The sequence below is a fragment of the Artemia franciscana genome, unplaced genomic scaffold (assembly GCF_032884065.1).
Source record: "Artemia franciscana unplaced genomic scaffold, ASM3288406v1 PGA_scaffold_32, whole genome shotgun sequence".
In the NCBI taxonomy this organism is placed as follows: domain Eukaryota; kingdom Metazoa; phylum Arthropoda; class Branchiopoda; order Anostraca; family Artemiidae; genus Artemia; species Artemia franciscana.
Window position 1 is genome coordinate 2343711 of NW_027062665.1, and position 16206 is coordinate 2359916.

At 36.1% G+C, this 16206-nt stretch overlaps 1 long non-coding RNA gene across 1 annotated transcript in view; it reads left to right on the forward strand.

Moving 5' to 3' along the window:
- Positions 1 to 16206, forward strand: part of LOC136041627 (uncharacterized) — a 30762-nt gene that overhangs the window by 918 nt on the left and 13638 nt on the right. The window lies entirely within an intron of this gene.

Here is a 16206-nt window from a genome sequence, read left to right on the forward strand (position 1 = left end):
ACAAGGCGATGTATTTTTCTTAGGAACTTAGAGGGTGATTTTAAAACTTAAAACGAAGTGAAACGGTCTTTCAAATCAGGGGGATAGCACCCCTGCTGAAGTGTGACTTTTGAATTTTTGAGGAAAGGAATGTCTAATACAAGAGCAGTATTATAAAGTTTAACAACATTTATTGATTAAATCAAGGTCGCAACTACATCTGCTTTCTAGTAAAGAGCAAACCACGGCCCATATTAACCGAAATTTCAAGATCATGTTGAAAAAATTGCAGAGCAAAAAAAATTACTATCTTTAGCAAACCCAAGAATGATAACTATTATTTCGATTATTCACAACAGTAAAATGTTACTTTAAAAAGAAGTTTCAAAAAAGAGCGGGAAACCCTTCGAAAGCAGTGTCAAATTGAAATGAAAATTATACCACTGGGATTATCATTGCCAAACACCCCCTTTAGACAAATTTAAGCCCCCCCCCTCTCAACCTTGAAAAACATGGAACATGGACTGTTCGCATGGAAAGCACTAATGTGTCCCCTTTTCTTTTTTCTCCGTCCCTATTGGTTGCACTGGAACATCATAGAGAGCTGTTTCATGGTACATTTGAGTTCATTTTACATCGGCCCTCTTTTTATCAATTAGGGTTGATGACAGTAGCCACGTGACAGTCAAAAATTCCACTTTGGATTACATTTCAGCAGTGGAAAGGCTGGAAAGCAAGAAAAAGGTATAATCCTAATTTTCATTGCGGAAGACCTTAAAACCGAAGCTCATAATACCCTATCTTGCATAAATATCCTCCCAGCCCCCTTAATATGTTTAGTAAAGTGTCTACTGACTATAAGAAATGTGCCAATTCAAATGCTTAGGCCTGGTAAGTGGCGTTAATCCTTGAAAATTTAAGGGAGAGAGTAAAAAATATATTTCAATATTTGGGGGGACAGTCAGTAAACTGAAAAGAAGCAAAAATGACAAAAACAGATATTTCAGTAAGGATCTCTGTGAAGTCGTCTTCAGTGCTAAAAAAGCAAAAAAAAAGTTTCGTTCTCTACTCAATACCTCGCTCTTTACGCTAAAGTTTAACCTTTTGTTCTAGTTGTTTAAGAATGACTCCCGAATCACAAAGGCCGTTTAATTAGAATAATAAGCTCTAATAAAAGTTATAAAAAACCTTAGCGTAAAGACCAATGTATTGAGGAGAGGGTGAGCCCCCTTATTTAACGAATAATTTCTATTCGTCTTAAGTTTTAAAGTTGCTCCTTATTTCAGTTAAAAGAACTTTTTTTCTAATTTAATTTCTGATCGTTTTTAAATGATACTGAGAAATTCCACTCCCTCCCCCCACCAAAAATTCCTCCATGGAAAAATCCTCCCAAGGACCGTACCCCCCCTACACTAGAAAAATCTCCCTTGAATAACGTCTGTATACTTTCGAATAGCCAATACTATATGTAAACAATGAGCAAAGTTCATAGCTTGCAGCCCTTCCCCCGAGGAATGTGGGGAATCAAGTCATTCTCAAAGACACAGCTATTAAATTTTTTGACTATGCTATACAATGACTATCTCAAATTTTTATCGGGTTCCATTGGGGGGAAATGAGCGTGGGAGGGATGCCTTTAGTATTTCTGGTAATTTAGAAAGAGCATTTGAACTTCTGATCTCCGATCAAATGAGCCCTCTCCCGATCTTCTAAGATCAGTAGCTTGATACGATCACCCCTGAGAAAAACAGACAAACAAACAAAAAACAAAAACAAGAAAATAAAATCTGTCTTCCAAAAAAAATGCGAAGTTCTTCATTTTTGTACATAGGAGCTTGAAATCTCTATAGAAGGGTTCTCAGGTATGCTGGATCTGATGGTGTGATTTCACTAAGATGATTTGATGTTTTAGGGGGGGGGGTGTTATCTCTCTTTTTCAAAAGAATTGGTAGATTTTCTCAGGCTCGTAACTTTTGATGGGTACGATTAAATCTGATGAATTTTTCATATTTCGAATAAGCATTAAAATTTGATTCTTTTGATGTATATATTTTCATCAAGAATTTGTTTCTTAGAGTTTCGGTTACCATTGAGCTGCATTGCTCCTTGCTTACAGTTCACTACCACAAACTATTTGAAAGTACCATTTTTCAATATACTGGGAATAGCTTGTGGGCTGGAGGTAAAATATGTAGATTGAGGCTATGAAGAATAAGGGAATAGCAGAGGGACTTCTAATTGTGTAATGACGAGAGGGACAGATAAAACATTTATATCTTCAGTCCACCTAAACATCTTTTCAATTTAACCCCAATTCTAATTGAGATTTAATTAACTTTTGTGCGCTGATTTAAAGCACTTGAGCAAAAACAAGCTGCCAGATATTCCTAAACTGAACTAAAATATAAAAAGTTTTAACTGGAAACAAAAAAGATTTATTAAAAAAAAAATAATTCAAGAAGATTAATTTTCAAAAAAAGGAGCTTTTCAGAAAAGTAATATGAAAATTTTCTTAGCAAATTTTCCGATCCACCATTTTCCACAAAAAGATTTTGTATCCTATCCACCTAAACTGTTGATACTTTTTGCCAATGTGGAACTAGGATTTATTTTTGGTAGAGTAGCGACGTAAACTGAAATATATTTATCTATGGTATGACTGTGAGAATTGAATTGGAGCATTTAGTGGCGTCTGGGGTGAAGTGACCATAAAATTTTGATTTGGATAAATTTAGAGACAATGAATGCATCCATTTTACCAAAAACACTTGCCTGGAGAACAGCCCAGAAGATCAAATTAAAACTTTTGGATTGTTGGGGGGAGTGTGAAAGTGCCAGTGTGCTTTAATTTTTCCAAAAATTAGTAAAAAAAAAGTAATAGTTGCCTTTTTAAGTGACCAAAAATTGGAGGGCAAGAAGGTCTCCTCTACCACCCTTTTTTTTATCAAAATCGTACGATAAAACTATTAGAAAGCCACTCAGCAATAAAAATTATTATGCAAATTTTGTTTAAATTATTCTTATGCAGTGAGCCAAAATCAAAACATGCGTTAATTCAAAAACAACCAGAAATAAAAAATAAAAATAAGTTTTTTAACAGAAAGTAAGGAGCGACATTAAAACTTAAAACGAACTGAAATTATTCCGAATATTAAAGGAGTTATCCCTTCCTTAATGCCTCGCTCTTTACGCAAAAGTTTTTTGTTGTTTTAAAAAGTAGAGCTGAAAGAAAGAGTCGAACCTTAGCGTAAAGAGCGGGGTGTTGAGGGGGGACAGCCCCTTTCATATACAGAATAATTCCTGTTTGTTTCGAGTTTTAATGTTGCTCTTTACATTCAGTTAAAAACTTGTTTTTTTTTATTTAGTTAAGATCAAGGTTTAGAACGGCTCTTGAACCAAGCTTTTGATTGAACAGAAATTCCTGGATAATATCCTCGAAAAAAGCCTTATTGGAAAATTTTTAAAAGATATCAATCTGTGATGAATCACAATGGAACAAAAGAATAAATATATATCAGAGGAACCACTCTGCTCCCTTTATTTCTGACGCTTTCAACTCTTTTATTTGCGACTTTAAGTTTTCTCGCTGTGGTGTGGGAAAGATGTCATTCTGACAACCTGCGTACTTGGTATGTCTTTAACTGAGGTAAATATCTCTCTCAAGATTCCATGAAAATTCAAACTTAATACTTTAGCAGTTCTTGAGGAATTTACTTACTTTTGACGACCGGGATGCCCGTGGTGTCTACTGATTTGTTTCAACATCCTCCACAGCAACCCCTTGATTTTTTAACTTAATACCCTTAGGCGTTCCTGGGTAGTTCCATCTCAATGTTCTTCCGTCATTGAGATATTTTACGCAGCCATTTAAGACCCATAATGAAGACAGCATGATTGGATTACGTTCACCATCCTCTTCAACATTCTCTGAAAATTTTAATCAAATGTCGTAGCTGTTCAATGGGATAATACAGATGCGTTCTTTTGATAATCAGGATTATCAAATCCTGATTATCATCAATACTTTAATCAAAAGTACCTTTTGATTTGATTTAACATCCGCCTCAAAATTCTCTGACAGTTTCAATTTAATGCCCTTACCATTTCCAGACATTTATTTGATACCCTCTTTTCATCACCTGAATGCACATAATGCCGTTTGAATTAGTTCAACATCTTCCATAACAATCTCTAAAATCTTAAGGTCAATAGCCTTAACCATTTATGATAAATAGCAGATAACTCCTTTTGACAACCTGGATGCACTGAACTCTTTTAATTTATCTAAAAAACAGTAGTAGCAGTATCTGTAGTAGAAGCAGCGAAAGCAGTCACAGTAGCAACCGGAGTAGTAGAAACAGTAGTCGCAAGTAGTTCCAGTCGTAGTCACAATAAGTCGCAACTGCAGATGTAAGCAGTGGCAGTTACAGCCACACTTAGTCGTATTCTTAGTTGCAAGTAGTGGATATTGCAATTGTAAGTAGGTGCAATCACTATCACAAGTTGTCACAATTGCAAGTAGTCACAGTCGTAGTCACAATAAGTCCCAACTGCAGATGTAAGCAGTGGCAGCCACTCTTAGTCGTATTCTCAGTCGCAAGTAGTAGATGTTGCAATTGTATGTGGTTGCGATCGTTATCACAAGTGGTCGCAGTTGCAAGTAGTCAAAGTTTTAATAGCAAGCAGTCTTTGGCATTCATGGTCACAAGTAGCTGCAGTCAGAGTAACAAATAGTCACAGTCAGAGTAGAAAGTAGTTGCAGTAGCAGTCGCAATAGTAGCAGTTTCTTTATATCTGTCAATTTAAAACCATCGCACATCTTATGCTAACATTGCGAAATACACTTACAGCTGCGCTAAAATACAATAGTATATATATAGTGAGAAAAACTACTTTCTTTGTCAAGATAGTATTATAACGCATGTGACCCTGTTTATGTAATTCAGACGTCTTAAAAAACAAATTGCTGAATCATGTAAATTTCAAGTATAATAGGATTGATAACTGCAAAAAAAAAAAAAATTCTGGCTTGAAATTGCGTACAGTAATAGATTTTCGCAATTCATTTCAGCCAAATATTCCCAAGATAAAATATAGTGGTTACACAGTAGTAAAAACCTATTTTCATTGTCTAGCTAGTCTCATAACATAAATCCTATTTTCTTATACGCATTGGGAGTATAAAAAAATTACCAAATCATGTAGAAGTTCAAATATTACAGAAACATCGGTGGAAAAAAACTATTCCAGATTGAATTTGCGTTATAAAAATTTGCCACTCATATACAGGCACAAGAATATTTACATTGTAGAAAAAATAAACACTTTTACTTTCGTATTATTACCACAATGCAAATTCCATTTATTTTTTGTGTATCTTGGAGGTCTAAGAATTAAACTGCTTAATCATGTCGAAGTTCAAATATTACAGGAAGAATAGTTGCAAAAAATATTGTAGCTGGATTTGCATAAGAAATTTTTGCAACTCATTTGATTCATATAATTTGTAGTTATATTATGTACAGATTTTAAGAGCGCTCCATGACAATACATTTTAGTAGCCTAGTCGTTGTACAAGAAGTAGGGCAATACTACATGACCTTTTTATTCCCTTGGGAGACCAAATTTTTCAATGGCTGTTGCGAAAATTCGGTTTATAGATGTATCGTAAGCTGATATGGGTACATGAAACTATTTCTGGGGATGGAAGGGTTGCTGGGCTATTTCCTGTATTTTATGCCCTATTTTATACCCTATTCAAGGATATAGGATATTTGCTATATCCTTTATTCCCATTACCCTAACATGAATAAAGTAGGGGTGCACTTTTTGATCTAGAACAGGACACTCTCCTTGCAGGGCCGTACCCAGGATTTTCGTTCGGGGGAGTGGGTTCTTACAAAGAAAAGTCTTTCCATGGACTTAGTCTAACGGTCAACCGTACAGACCGTTAGTCCACCCCTTGCAAACGACGAAGCGTCCACTAGGCATCCTTTTATATCTTTGAGGGTTTTTTTTCTTTCTTTTCTTGGTATAGCATTAGCAAACCAAGTATTTATGTACATCTTTGTGATACCTTGGATGTGAAGGAAGATTTGTTTTGTGAGGAAGAATTAGCAACACTACTAAAAGGATTAAAAAGTAATAAGGCTGCAGGTGCTGATAGTATGATAAAAGAGTTTCTGAAATATGGCTCTGAGGTTAGAAATAAGCTACTGAAGATTATGAATATGATTTTTGAAAAAGGGGAAGTACCTAATGATTTTAGAAATACCTTACTTAAACCACTGTATAAGATAGGTGACAAGAGTGAGTGTCATAATTGTTGAGGCATTAGTCTGGTCTCTGTAGGTAACAAATTACTTATTAAGATGATACTTTTTAGACTGAGAGATGCTGTAGACAAAGTTTTAAGAGATAAACAGTGCGGTTTTAGAAAAGGTAGAGGATGCGTCGACAAAGTTTTCACTCTTAGGTCAATAATTGAGAAGTGCCTTCTTTGTCAAACACCTTTGGTCCGCAGTTTTATCGATTAGGAACAAGCGTTTGATTCTGTTGATAGAAGAGCTTTAACAAAGGTCTCATCCTTATATGGTATACCAAACAAATAAATTAAAGTGACTAGTGCTATGTACGAGAATAATACTGCTGCTGTTAACGTATGAAATGAGGCTAGCAACTGGTTTTGTATTGAATAAGGATTTAGGCAGGGTTGTGTTTTATCCCCCTTTATATGGATCATTTGCTTGGAATTCGTCTTAAGGAGCACAGGAAATGCAGTTGAAGACCACAGAATCAAATGGGGAGGAAAAACGCTCCTGGACTTGGATAATGCAGATGATTTAAGTATATTAGATGAAAGTGTGAGTAAAGTGAATAAATTTTTAGATGTTTGACGAGTTCTGGGTGCTAGAATATGTTTGGAAATTTATTGTTAGAAGACTAAGCCACTAAGGCTAGGAATAAGTGAAGATGAAAAGGGGACGTTGGGTAACGAAAAGATTAATCAGGCGGGCAGCTTCACTTACCTTGGTAGCATTATTAGTAAAGACAGTGGGAGCAGCAAAGATGTTAAAAGTAGAATAGCTAAGGCTCAGGGTGTTTTCACAGTTAAAAAAAGTTTGGAAGAATATAAATATAAATCTGCAAGTCAAGAGTAGAATATTGGAAGCTACAGTGATGACAGTGGTCAAATATGGCTCTGAAATATGGGCGGTCAGAAAAGTGGACGAAAAGTAACTAGATGTTTTCCAGAGAAATTGCCCACAGATTGTTCTGGGTATCCGGCTGACTGACCGTATTTCAAACAGTAGGTTGAACAAAAAAAGAGATTAAATCCCACTTTCTAGGGTTATAATGAAAGAAAGGTTGAGATGGCTAGGCCACGTTCTGTGGATGAAACATGACAGATTGCCGAAGATTGTCCTTTTTGGCCAACCCTCTGTGTCTACGCGGAAAGCAGGTCATCTTCGCCTGAGGTGAAAGGATGTCATAAATAAGGAAATGGGAACTTCCTGGGAGGGTGTAAAGAGGGAGGCCTTGATTAGATTAGGTTGGAGGTGGAGCGTGTGTAGCCGTGTTGATCTCAGGCGGCTTAATGCTGCAGTGAGTTATTATTATTATTAGCAGTAGTAGTAATAAATGTACAGAGCCGAACAAGGGTTTTTTAAAAGTAAACTAACTTCGGTACCTACATGCAAACTAACGCTTTTTAATCTAGCACAGCATCCCCTTCTTGCAGTGCCCTACCCAAGAGTTTTGCTCAGAGGTGGGGCTTACAAAAAATTATTTCTGTGGACTTAGTCTGACGGTCAACTGTGGAGACCTTCAGTCTGCCTTTTGCAATCGAGGACGTGTCCACTAAGCATACTTTTTTTTTATCCTTGAAGGACTTTTTTTTTTTTTTACAGTTTTGCATCAGAAAACCAAGTATTTAAGTATTTATGTGCATGTATCTACAGAGCTGACCAAGAGTTTTTGTCTATTAAAATAACTACAGTACCTACAAACCTAAAACTAAACGACAATTTTTACTCCCTGAAAAAATGTCTATGTGAAAATCAATGTCTCTATGGATGGCAACTTTGACTAAAACGCTCAGCCTTTCTCGTATCGTTAAATTTTTAGCCACGTTTTTAACTATCTAAGTATAGAGAACATTCTTTCCTGAGTAGCAGTACTGACAGGCAATGCTGCAAAGACAGTCAATAGAAGAGAAATATTTGTAAGAAAAAAAATGTTAAGTCGCATTCGTGAAGAGAAGATACAGAGCAAGAAGGTATTACTATGATAAGAAGTTTTTCACATTTGCTATGCCAAAACACCAGCCTCTTGCTGCAAGCAGTCTGGCTCGTGGAGGATATCGCCAAACGGCTCAAGGAAAGACTCCAACTTCATGGTTTTGGGATCACTTGATATAATTTTCGAATGGACAAAGATGCTGAGATGAGGCATCAAATTTTGATGAGTTCTAAACGTTACTTAAGCTCCAATATGAAGGTGTCTAGAAAAGGAGTGAACAGTGACGTTCTATATTGCAAAAGAAGATCAGTATTGTCAAGATGAGATTTCCTCCCACCTCTTGTTCTTGGGCGAGTCATTTCAAGCCGTAAAGTAGTTGCAAAAGAGTGAGCTTGGTAGAAAAGAGGAGCAAATGCGGAAACAGAATCTTGTCGCATTGTCTTTCCTCTAGAAAGAACAGTTTTTATGTGTCTACAAGTGGCAGCCAAGACGCAGTCAACCGACTGAAGAGACTTGCACAAAGGCAGCGTCAGGCAGAAAAGTTCTTTTACGACATGGATACGCATTACGATCTGTGACTTGTTCATGACACCCAGCATTTTTAAAACTTTCGCAGACATTTCTGCGTTGCTGTTCTCCTCAAGAGCTTCGACAGAACGTAAAATTTGCTGGTGAAGCTCAAGAAAACGCATAACCGGATTAGGCGCTGTACCAATTTTATTTTGCAGAGTCCGGCCAGGCTCTTTCGCAAAGTCAGCTGGAGTTTATTGAACTTTTCTTTCAAATTTCTGGTTCTGAGTGGCAAAACACTGCAGAATATACAAATTTGCGATAGGGTCCAAAAGATATGCTTAAAAGCTGGAATAGGGCAAACAGATGAAATGACAAGGTTAAGGCTTTGTGTGCTACAGTTAAAGTAAAGTGCCTTTGGATACTGATGGCGTATAACGGCCTGAAGGCCACTTAGATGGCCACTCGCTGCTACCGCACCATTATACCCCTGGCCAACCATTTTGCTTAGGTCAATGGTAAGGCTTTCCAAAATATGCAGAACAGCCCAAGTGAGACCTTGTCCAGATAGATCCATAACTGGGAAAAAATCAAGAAAATCCTCGTGAAGATTTCCAGCAGAGTTGTGGCAGACGGAAAAACACAGCTGATCCATACTGAAAACAACACGCCGTTTCGTCAGCAAGCTCCAAAAATCAAGGTCTTGCGTCTCCTTTTTCGACAATGGACTTTTGAAGAATTTCTTCACAAGTGGCAATCAGATCATTCATTTGCTTTACAACCCCCTAAACATTCCCTGATTATTTCAAATTGTTACACTTAGCCTCAGTAGTAGCCGAAGCAGTAATGATAGTAATAGTAGCAGAAGTAGCAACAGTAGCAGTAGTAGCAGTATGTATAGAGTGTCTTTTGGTTAGTTCAACGTTCCTCGCAACATGCCCTAAAAATTTCACAAAAATACCCTTGGCCTGAGTAGAAGTAGTAATCTTGGCAATCGCAATAGTAGTAATAGTGGTACCAATTACAGTGCCTTTTGGTTTGTTCAACAGCCCCCTCGACAAAATCTTTGTCAATTGATCATACGCCTCATCATTCCTTAAAGTTCCAACTTAGTACCTTCAGTCATTCCTGAGTTTTCCCCTTTTACAACCTGTTTGCGTATAATATGTTTTGGTTCAGTTCAGCATTGTCCACAACATTCTCTGAAAGCTTCAATTGAATGCACTTTATCTTTTAGAACACCAAAGGTAAAAAAAAAGTCATCTTTACCCATAACAAATACTATGTATAAACAATTGGCAAAATGCATAGTTTGCAGCCCTTACTCTTTGGGCCGTGGAAGATTAGCATCCATAACATCCCCAGAGGACAAGTTACAGGACGTTTCAACTAGGTTGAACAAAATGGCAAATTCAAACTCTTGTTTGGATGTGTTTGGAAAATTAATGGGCTTGAGAGGGGAACTGCATGCCCTCCAATCGCTTTTGACTCTTATAATGGGCACAAGAACTTCTAATTTCCAATCGAGTGAGCGACTTTATAAATTTTCTATAATACTACTATGCTGCCTATAATACTGCTTATATGCCCCATTGAAAAATTTATGCATATTATTTTTCTTTTTTTAGTTAAAACTTCGGCTACGAGTCCCCTAAAAGTTTCATCTTAATATCTTTAGCTTCAATAATTACAGCAATCGTAGTAACAGTATTAGTAGTAAGCGCATGTTGCCTTTTGGCTAGTTTAAAGTCTGCCACAGTATGCCCTGAAAGTTTCCGAGGGGTAACCATCTAGGGAGGGAATTATCGGGGAGGGGTATTATACAGAAACTTTAAATGTACAAACAAATGAAAAATCTCATTAGGCTGCTTGACGGGAAATTATCTTGATACTGTAAATACATAAACAACTAAGAGATTTTTGTTGAAAATCAAACTCGAGACCGTGCACTACCAGGGTCTTATCCTAACCTGAATGGACAAAATTTAATGACAAGGACCGCTAAGAAACTTATATTTAGGCACAATATAGAGTATTTGCATATATAAATATAAATTAATTCAACTAGAAATTAATCTAGCTAGCTTATCCTGAAAATGTGAGGGTTTTATTTATCTGTCGAGGCGCCCAAATGGCTCACGGATTGCAAAATGACGTGGCATCCTTCCGTCCACAATTTCAAGTAACAAAGCATCAATATAAAATCTATGGAGCTTCAGAAACATTTTCTGCTGCCAGAATTTTTTTTCACGTTTAATTTTTTTCTACATGGATATTTTCTTTGCCAAACTAAACACCGAAAAATCCCAGGTCAAGGTTGCAAGGCTTTAACTGCATCCGAACTGAATAAAAACAATTACGGCTGCTCTGTAAATTGACGCTGTTTTTACCATAGAGGGAAACACCTTTATTTCTATTAGGCCTTCATTCTCCTCTTTGGGTTTGGCCAGGATAATCTTAAAATAAAGATTAAATTTTATTTAATCTATTCTATTTGAAATAAAGGAAGGGAGGGGGGTGAATTTTCTTTTAAGGAGGCCATATCGTATGGCAATCCGTGAGGCAATACTCCAACTTAATCCTCAAAGTCGCTACTCCAAAAATAGATCCAGCTTCCACATTGGTAAAAAGTATCAACGGTTTAGGTGGATTGGATATAAAATCTTTTTGTGGAAAAAGGTGGATCGGAAAATTTGCTAAAAAAAATTCCTGTCACTTTTTTTTAAATTAATCTTCTTAAATTAATTTTTATGTTTTCAGTTAAAATGTTTTTATATTCAGGTTAAGGTTATGAATATTTTCTAACGTGTTTTTGCTCAAGTGCTTTAAATCAGCGCAAAAAAGTTAATGAAGTCTCATTCAGATTTTGTCCCTCGGCTACACCCTTCTTCTTCACCACCTAAATCTAAAAAATTCCACTCCAGCCCACAAGCTATTGCCAAGATACTGAAAAATGTCACTTTCAAACAGTTTGTGTTAACGAACTGTAAGTAAGGAGAAAGGCAGCTCAATAGTAACCGAAACTCGAAGAAAAAAAGTCTTGATCACAATATGTACATCAAAAGAATTAAATTTTTATGCTTATTCAAAATATGTAAAATTCATCAAATTTAATGGTACCTATCAAAAGTTACGATCCTGAAAAAAATGTACCAATTTTTCTGAAAGAGGGGGAAAACACCCTAAAAACTTCAAATCATCTCAGTAAAAATCAAACCCCAATATTCAGCCTAACAGAAAACCTTACCATAGAGGTTTTAAGCTCCTATGCACAAAAATGTGGGATTTTTTTCTTGAGAGACAGATCACAGATGGGTATTTATTATTGGTTTTTGTTGTTTTTTGTTTGTTGGTTTTTCCCAGGAATGATTGTATCGAACCATTGATCGGTATGAGGCTCATTTGATTTGAAGTCGAAAATTCTAGTGCCCTTTCTAAGTGACCAAATATATTAGAGGTCAGCTAGCCCCCTTTCCACGCTTATTTTCCCCAGTGTCACCCGATCAAAATTATAAGATAGCCATTTTCTTAGCATAATCATGAAATTTAATAGCTATGTCTTTGAGGATGACTTGATCCCCAAAGTCCCTGGGGGAAAGGCTGCAAGCTTTGAACTTTGCCAATTGTTTACATATAGTATTGGTTATTGGGAAGCATACAGACGTTTTCAGACGAGATTTTTGCAGTGTAGGGGGAGAGGGCGGGGGGTGTATGGGGGTTAAGTGTAAAGAATTTTTCGTGGACTAAGTTTCCGTGGGGGAGGGAATTTCCCATGGGAGCGGGACTCTTCAGCATCATTTGAAAAATGATAAGAAATTAGATAGAAAAAAATTTTCTTATACCGAAAGTAAGGAGCAACATTAGAACTTAAAACAAATAGAAAATATAACGTATATAAGGGGGGTTGCTCTCTCCTCAATACATTGCTCTTTACACTAAAGTTTTTATAACTTTTAAAAGAGCTTGTTATTCTAATTAAAGAGACTTTTGAAGTAAACTCGAACAGGGCAGCAGCTGGGGTGTATCTTCTGCTCTGTTCGAATTTACTTCAAAAGGTTAGTTTTTATTGTTTATTTATTGAAGAAGACTTGGCAAAGATCTTTACTTAACTATCTGCTTTAGTCATTTTTGCTTCTTTTCTCTTCAATGTCTGTCCCCCAAAATACTGAAATATATAGTTTGCCCTTTCCCTTAAATTTTCAAGAATTGTTCCAATTGTCCAGCCTGGGCATTAGGACTGGCCTATTCCTGTTAGTCAGTAGGTAAAATAAGAACAATAATAAGGGGTCCGGGAGAGTATTTATGAGGGACAGAATATTATTAGCCACAGTCATAAGGTCTTCGGAAATTAGGAAATTTCCTAATAAAAAAAAAATGTTGAAATCAACATGGATTTTCAATAATTTAAAATCGTTAGGCTATCTTAGAATTTTCATTCTATAGCAACGTGACCCTTTGTGTGGCAAATCGTAATCTGGTGCCAAAAAATGGCTGAAAATACTCCTTTGCTTTGATACAATTTTTTGGTGTTTAATAAACGCACTAGCACTTTTTATTGCCGATTGAATGAGTCATCATCCGACAAAATGAGGAATTGAGCTATTTTCTGAGGCCGCATATTTGATAACGATAACCCCTGGGGAAAAAAGTAAATAAACACACATACATGATCATTCTTTCTATGCTAAATTTGATGCTGCAATTCCTGTTAGTGCTGTCTTAAGGGTGTTTTACTCCTTTTCTAATATCAGGTAAATTTCCTCTGGCTCGTAACTCCTGATGCGTGGCTTTAAACTTGATGAACCTTATTTTTTTGGATTTACAAAAAAAAATAATTCCTTTTAATGTGCATTTGTAACCAAAACACCTTTTTTTCTCATAGTTTTAATTACTATAAACCCAGGTAACTCCTTGCTGACGGTTCGTTACCACAGACTATATGTTTCTAAAGCTCTTCCTACTAGTTGGTTAATTGTTTGGAAAGGCTAAGTAGTAACCCCTCCTCTAGTCCAGTTTGCCCTCCTTCTCAAGCCCAGGGTGACAAAAGGGAGAAGGAGCTTGTTGCTGCTTGAGAAACAGCAGAAACGAGAGTTTACCGGGACCTTTATTAAATTTAACTTCAACTAGATAGATCTCAACTCTAAGTTGGAACGAAAAAATTTAAGATGGAGGAAACTCTTTATTTTACATAAGAAAGTAAGCTACTTTCTTTTTTCCTTCCCTGTTATGATTATTGGACCCCCAATCGTACAAAAACGGAAAAAAATTAAAAGAAAAAAAAATAGACAGTATATATAGTACAAATAGTACTTATCGTAAGTATATTATAGGAATTATAGGCATAATATTTCAAAATCCCTTTTTTCATTTTTTTTATTTATCTTACATAAGGAATTGTTTCACGAGAAATTATCTCAAGGGAAAGATTATCAGGCTTATCAAAGCTAAAAAAAAAAAAAATAAGTGAACTAATCAAAAGTAATATTGAAGAAAATATGAGAGACATTGTTAAAGCAAGGATAATTATGGAAGGAAGGATACAGGATGCTCCTCCCCAGCATACGTGTCTAAAAACCCTGCCATAACTGATTATTATTATTATTTATGGAATTATAGTGGCTTCCACCCAGACACATATGGAGAAGAAAGATCTTTCAGGCCTATATCTTCCCCACCTCCCAAAAAATAACAAGTTATTGGGACTCCTATAACTTCTAATGTTCCAAATAAATTTGCCAAGTTTTTGTTTTGTTCGAAGTCAAGCTCCAAATAAAATTTATCCCCTTCAAATATATATTCTACAGCTGTCTGTGTTGCTTCAGCAATTGTCGTCAGTGTTACCACGCGGTGACAAAAAACACTAGATTTTAGCAATTTTCTGGTTATTTTTGGGATTTTCTTCAATAATCTAATGACTTATGTGAAAAGTTAGTGATTTTCTTTTTTGTTTAGATACTATAAGAAATCACTAAATATAGTGATAAATCACTAGGTGTGGCAACCCTGTTGTTAGAAGACCATTATACTATTTTAATTAATTAACATAAAGAATAAAAATTTCAAAAAGAACCGTTAATACTACCTGTCGGTACAATTAGCAAGTCACCGTTGCAACACTTTATTGCATTTGAAATACCGCTTCTTATCAAAACTTGCAGGTCTTCCGCAAACAGTTACTAAATAGGCTGCACAAAGAATAAAATGCATAATTTTTACGCAACATGGTAAATAGAGTAACTGCAAATAATTCCAGGCCTTTTCAAGTTGGCCTATTTAATTTCCAAATTTGATTTTTGTTCTCATTCTGAAAAAAAATGACTTGTGTCCCGGTTCTCCTTTGTGACTGAGACTCCCTTCCTAACTAGCCGAAATTTTTTTAAGGTCTGAACGAATTTCAATGACAAATTTCACCGAATATCTGGAATTGTAATTCCAGGTATGTGCATATAAAGGCTTTGAATCTCTACAATGGAGTTCTTTGATTGTTTTGTTGTTAGGGAGGGGGGAGATGCCCCATAAGACGTATTTTAATGCCAAAGCATCCCGACTCTCACTGATCCTTTAGATAAATACAGAATTGGTTCTAAGGGAGAAACGAGTGGAGGATGAAGGTAAGAGATGATATATAATTCTCAGGGCCTTATACAGATCTATATTTGGGAGAGGATTTTTATGGGAAGGAAGGTACAAAAGAAAACATTGAAAACTTATCAAAAATGTGAAATTGATATCTAATCCCTCTTAGTTTCCGGGAATATTTCTGGTCTTCGCTGTAATTGTGAAAGTAGAGCGTAACATTAAAATCCAAAATGAGCAGAATTTATTCCGTAAAGGAGAGGGACTGCACCTACCTCATCCCCACTTCCACCTTATGGTGGCAGAAACTTCGGAGGATGCTCCTCATTACGTCGAAATTCAGAGTTCTAGTCCTTTTTTTATCAGTCGAAAGTGATTGTAGACCTACCGACCGTGGTAGGGGGGATATTTTCTGGGTCGTATTTTTTAGGGGTTGTTTTCCATGGGTATTTCCTGGGGGGTTAATTTTAGGGTGGAGGGGGAAAATGCCATCTCAAGAGTGAATATGATTTTGATATCATGCAAACTTTTGGTACTTTGTATAGTTGTATTCTATCAAAAAATATGGTTACTATTAAATCACTCTGTAAAAATTTTCACCAGAGAAATAAGAAAATTTGTTGTTTTGGATTTGCAAGAAGATAGAACTTAAACATTATTCACATTTTGCTTAACTCTTTTCATGTTCATGTGCAGAGGAGGGAAATTGAACAACCCCCCATCCCTTCCCCATATAATATTCGGGTTTTATGGATTTCCTCCGCGGCTTTCATTTATTTCGTTAATTTGGTACGTTATTTTCTTTAGCATGATCCTACTCTCAGTTCCTGTAATTTTTATAATTCAGCTGTTAGACATTTTTTTTCGTTGAAGGGGTCACTCTGCCTTCCAACTCCAATT